The sequence below is a fragment of the Schistocerca nitens genome, chromosome 7, assembly GCF_023898315.1.
Source record: "Schistocerca nitens isolate TAMUIC-IGC-003100 chromosome 7, iqSchNite1.1, whole genome shotgun sequence".
Taxonomy (NCBI): domain Eukaryota; kingdom Metazoa; phylum Arthropoda; class Insecta; order Orthoptera; family Acrididae; genus Schistocerca; species Schistocerca nitens.
The window spans coordinates 577,926,260-577,932,259 of record NC_064620.1 but is presented as its reverse complement, the minus strand read 5'-3'; positions in this window follow the sequence as shown (position 1 = coordinate 577,932,259).

The window sequence follows — 6,000 nt, the reverse complement described above, 5'->3', positions numbered from 1 at the left end:
CGAGTCTATTGTTGTCCCGATTCTTAAGCCGGGGAAGGACAAGCACTTGCCTTCCAGTTATCGACCCATCTCGCTTACCAGCTGTGTCTGTAAAGTGATGGAGCGAATGGTTAACTCTCGATTGGTTTGGCTGCTCGAGTCTCGACGCCTCCTTACCAATGTACAATGTGGATTTCGTAGGCGCCGCTCTGCTGTTGACCATCTGGTTACCTTGTCGACCTTCATTATGAATAACTTCTTGCGGAAGCGCCCGACCGCGGCTGTGTTCTTTGATTTGGAGAGGGCTTACGACACCTGTTGGAGGGCGGGCATTCTCCGCACCATGCAAACATGGGGCCTTCGCGGTCGCCTCCCTCTTTTTATTCGTTCCTTTTTAATGGATCGACAGTTCAGGGTACGTGTGGGTTCTGTCCTGTCAGACACATTTCGCCAGGAGAATGGGGTGCCACAGGGCTCCGTTTTGAGCGTCGCTCTCTTCGCCATAGCGATCAATCCAATAATGGATTGCCTCCCAGCTGATGTATCAGGCTCCCTTTTCGTGGACGATTTTACCATCTATTGCAGCGCGCAGCGTACGTGTTTCCTGGAGCGCTGTCTTCAGCGTTCTCTTGACCGTCTTTACTCGTGGAGTGTCGCCAATGGCTTCCGTTTTTCTGCCGAGAAGACGGTCTGTATTAACTTCTGGCGCTACAAAGAGTTTCTCCCACCGTCCTTACGACTCGGTCCCGTTGCTCTCCCATTCGTGGAGACAACAAAATTTTTAGGTCTTACATTTGACAGGAAACTTAGCTGGTCTCCACATGTGTCATATTTGGCTGCCCGTTGTACCCGTTCTCTCAATGTCCTCCGTGTTCTCAGTGGTATGTCGTGGGGAGCGGATCGAACCGTCCTACTTCGCCTCTATCGGTCGATCGTCCGCTCCAAGCTGGATTATGGGAGCTTCGTATACTCCTCTGCACGGCCATCCATCTTACGCCGCCTCAACTCCATCCAACATCGGGGTTTACGACTTACGATCGGAGCGTTTTATACTAGTCCCGTCGAGAGTCTTCATGCTGACGCTGGTGAGTTGCCACTCACCTACCGGCGCGATATACTGCTTTGTCGGTATGCCTGTCGGCTACTGGCAATGCCCGACCACCCGTCTTATCGTTCCTTTTTTGATGACTCTCTCGACAGTCAATACGGGTTGTATGTCTCCGCCCTGCTACCCCCTGGAGTTCGCTTTCGTCGCCTCCTTCAGCATCTTAATTTTTACTCCCTGCCACCTTTCGAGTGGGCGAGAGCCACACGCCACCTTGGCTCCAGGCTCAGGTTCGCGTCCACCTTGACCTCTGCTCGCTCCCGAAGGAGGTCACCCCCGGTTCAGTCTACCACTCCCGTTTTGTCGAACTTCGTTCGAAGTTCATTAATATGACCTTCATTTATACAGATGGCTCTAAGACCAATGACGGGGTCGGGTGTTCTTTTATTGTCGGGGCACAAAGTTTCCAATATCGGCTCCATGGCCATTGTTCGGTCTTCACAGCTGAGCTCTTTGCCCTCTACCAGGCTGTCCTTTACATCTGCCGCCACCGACATTCTGCGTATGTCATCTGCTCCGATTCCCTGAGTGCTATCCAGAGCCTCGGTGATCCTTACCCGGTTCACCCTTTCGTGCACCGGATCCAACGCTCTCTTCAGCAGCTGGTGGACGTCGGTTCTCCGGTTAGCTTTATGTGGGTTCCTGGCCATGTCGGTATCCCTGGGAACGAAGCTGCAGATGCTGCGGCCAAGGCTGCGGTCCTCCAGCCTCGGACAGCTTCTTGTTGTGTCCCTTCGTCAGATTGAAGTAGGGTAATTTGTCGGCGCATTGTATCGCTGTGGCATGCCGATTGGGCTGCACTTACAGACAACAAGCTTCGGGCCTTGAAAGCCCTTCCCGTGGCTTGGATGTCCTCCTCACGCCCTTCTCGGCGGGAGGAGGTAGTTTTGGCCCGGTTGCGAATTGGCCACTGCCGGTTCAGCCATCGCCATCTGCTGACGGCTGCGCCGGCGCCGTTCTGCCCATGTGGGCAATTGCTGACGGTCCGCCACATTTTAACGTCGTGTCCGGATTTTAACACCCTGCGTCTCGATCTTGGCCTGCCATGTACTGTAGAAGCCATTTTAGCGGATGACCCACGAGCAGCTGCTCGCGTTCTTCATTTTATCAATTTGACAACCCTCTCAAAGGACATTTGATTATGCTGTTTTCTTTTTTAATCCTATGCCTGTCAGTCTGTCTTTTATCGTGTTATCCGTTTCGTTGCTGTTTTAAACTTGTGACTCGCGGTGCATTCCTAAAGTAGTCTGGGCGCTACTGACCGTTGACGTTGTGCGCCCTAAAACCACAAAAAAAAAAAAAAAAAAAAAAAAAAAAAAAAAAAAAAAAACAGCAGGAGCTTTTCGCAGCAGCTGGTGTCATACTAAATTACCCACGGAGCTAATGCAAAACGTAACTATAGGTACCTGTCGTTAGATAAGATTAGAAAAGTCTACATTTCAACAACATTGGTTTGTAGCATTATGTTACAGTCTGTTAAGCAGAAAATCTCCTGCTCACTCTCCATTGCCACCATACGCCTACTGTCATATCACTCAGTTATCCTTTCAAAACGGACGTTCTACAATACAGTACCGTGCAGTGGAGAGCTTCACTCTTTATCACAATGCATGCATATTTCACGTAGTAAAGCAACAAGTAATTTTTAACGTTATCAATGATAGACGATCTGTTTCAGTAACTAATGAAAGTATAAATAGTTTTATCATTTCAAATTTGTTCGGTGGTTCAGAAAGTAAGTATCAGTCTAGGCCACAGGGTTCTATCCGAGGTTTGTCAGAAGCATTTTTTTTTTTTTTTACATTTACCGCTTCTTTCAAGTTCGACAATGATTTCTGTTAATGTGATAAATGCGAGGTTAGTCTATGGCTTGTATTCCATGTTAAACTGCAGAGCCACCTGTAACAGACTCGCTAAATCAATTAAAAGAATGGAGGAAGCAACACTACCAAACTACTACGGTGTTCGAACCAGCTTTCGTATTGATGATTCGAGTTTTACTATTACATTTATACATTACATCGATGATCCTTGTATACCTAAGTAATATTTTTAAATACATTTGAGTGATTAGCTGAGTATACACTCCTTTCCCCTCAGAGCGAAGGAATAAAATTACGCTAAACAAAATTTCCTTCTTTTTAGATTAAATAACACAATGGGATTATGTGTTAGATAATACTCTGGAAAGCATAAATAAAAATTTTATTGCTTATCTTCTTTTTCCTAAAAACATTAAATCTGTCGTACAAGACATACTGTTGTTGTTGTTATGGTTTTCAGTCCGAAGATTAATTTGATGCTGCTCTCCCCCCCTACTCTCACATAGCTGCAAAACTACTGTAAATTGCATCCAGAAAAACCGGTTGTTGTCTCAGGTAGGGTCCTATCAACCAATCCCAGATATATCCTGGTATAAAACAACTGGAAACAAATACATTATCTGTCGCCTAAAGGGACACTATTTTTTTTTTCTCAGATGTCGATGTCCGAAACTTCATGACATAGCTGCCAAAAGGCGGCAGTGTCTGACGACGCAATAAATGCATCAGTTTCTCTTTAAGGGGACCTGGACGTGCACGGGCTGCATTTTCATACCTCGCTCTCAGTGCACATTACTCTTCATCTACAATGAATAACATTAACTCAAGCTGTATAAGGATATTTATTAAAATATCTCCTACAGTTTAAGAATTATAGTATTTTGCCTAATAGGTGTTTTTATAATACACTTCCCATTCAGGTACCATTTTCGGTCTATCATCAGTCTAATAGCATTCAGACTGTGACAGACTGCTGTCAACATTCACAGGAACACATTATGCCTCTCGTTTTGTAGTTTGGAGTATATCTGAGGAAATAGGAAAAGCCTTATTATACCACATTATTACTTTGTCAAAACAATACCGCTAAAATTATATACAGAATGACAAACATAGATCATTTCTGCGATGTATTACGCACAATACAAAGATGCTATCCCATTCTTCACTTGAGGGAAACTTGGTGAACATGGATGAAACCATTGAGAAGTTATATGTACCTAATGTTCTAAAAACGTAGTTTCGAGAAAATGAGGAAAGAATATTCACAGTGTTTTTGACGCATCGTATGCCTGTTTCAGAACATTCCAGCAGCATAATCTTCCTGGCCATCTGCTTCTTTATCATCTGTAGACTTCTTCAGGGGCCTTTTCCTTACACTGGCTTCCACAGCTTCAACTACTCGCTGACAATCTGTGGCAGTAAGAGCAGCTATCCTATTATTTGCTGGCTGGATGCCTAATTTGTCCATTACTTTTATCCTGATGGTTACACCATCATTAAAACACATGACAGCATGCATCGCACCCATTTTGAGTACTGTCCATCCAACAAACACTGTTTTTGGCACTCGTTGCCACACGCAGATGTTGAAACTCTCATTAGGGTTTTGCGTACGGCCATGTAGACATTTGCTGAGTAATTTTGTATCTGAAAGGTCCCTGCATATTGGCTTTATTGTTTCCATGACTGTGGCAGGCAAGATATGTATATGGTGCTATTCCTTGCCTGTCGCATGAGCGTGGCTGGTTTGCAGACATTTGTTCAAAGAGCGTTTAAGACCAAATAAACGACTGAAAAGGAGATAAAAAATACATTTTTTGAAACGGGATAAAATTGTCTTTCAGATGGTGACAAGAATTGTTTTCAAAAATTTCAGACATTTCAAGTCCATGTCCACTTAACAATTAGACATATCAAGTACACTTTTTTAAAAAATTAAAGAAAATACGACGCAACAAGAAGGAATTATACCAATGGCGCGGAAATCAGTAGATGTGATGTTCATGTACAGACAAATGAAGGAGTCCCATTTCAAAAACTGAATGGTTTATTCACGAGAAAGAGCTACACAAATTGAGCAAGTCTGTAAGAAAATTATCTATGTCTGACGCTTATGCAAGTAGTTGTTCGGATGGCATTGATTGATAGACTTGTTGCATGTCGTCCACAGGGATATAGTGACAAATTCGGTCCAATTGGTGCTATAGATGAGCAAAATTCAGAGTTGTTTGTAGGGCCCTGCCCATGTTGTTGTTGTTGTGGTCTTCAGTCCTGAGACTGGTTTGATGCAGCTCTCCATGCTACTCTATCGTGTGCAAGCTTCTTCGTCTCCCAGTACCTACTGCAGCCTACATCCTTCTGAATCTGCTTAGTGTATTCATCTCTTGGTCTCCCTCTACGACTTTTACCCTCCACGCTGCCCTCCAGTACTAAATTGGTGATCCCTTCATGCCTCAGAACATGTCCTACCAACCGATCCCTTCTTCTAGTCAAGTTGTGCCACAAACTCCTCTTCTCACCAATTCTATTCAATACCTCGTCATTAGTTATGTGATCTACCCATCTAATCTTCAGCATTCTTCTGTAGCACCACATTTCGGAAGCTTCTATTCTCTTCTTGTCTAAAATATGTTTCACTTCCATACATGGCTACACTTCATACAAATACTTTTAGAAACGACTTCCTGACACTTAAATCTATACTCGATGTTAACAAATTTCTCTTCTTCAGAAACGCTTTCCATTCCATTGTCAGTCTACAACTTTATATCCTCTCTACTTCGACCATCATCAGTTATTTTGCTCTCCAAATAGCAAAACTTCTTTACTACTTTTAAGTGTCTCATTTCCTAATCTAATTTCCTCAGCATCACCCGCCTTAATTCGACTACATTCCATTATCCTCGTTTTGCTTTTGTTGATGTTCGTCTTACACCCTCCTTTCAAGAGACTATCCATTCCGTTCAACTGCTCTTCCAAGTCCTTTGCTGCCTCTGACAGAATTACAATGTCATCGGCGAACATCGAAGTATTTATTTCTTCTCAATGGATTTTAATTCCTACTCCACATTTTTCTTTTGTTTCCTTTAC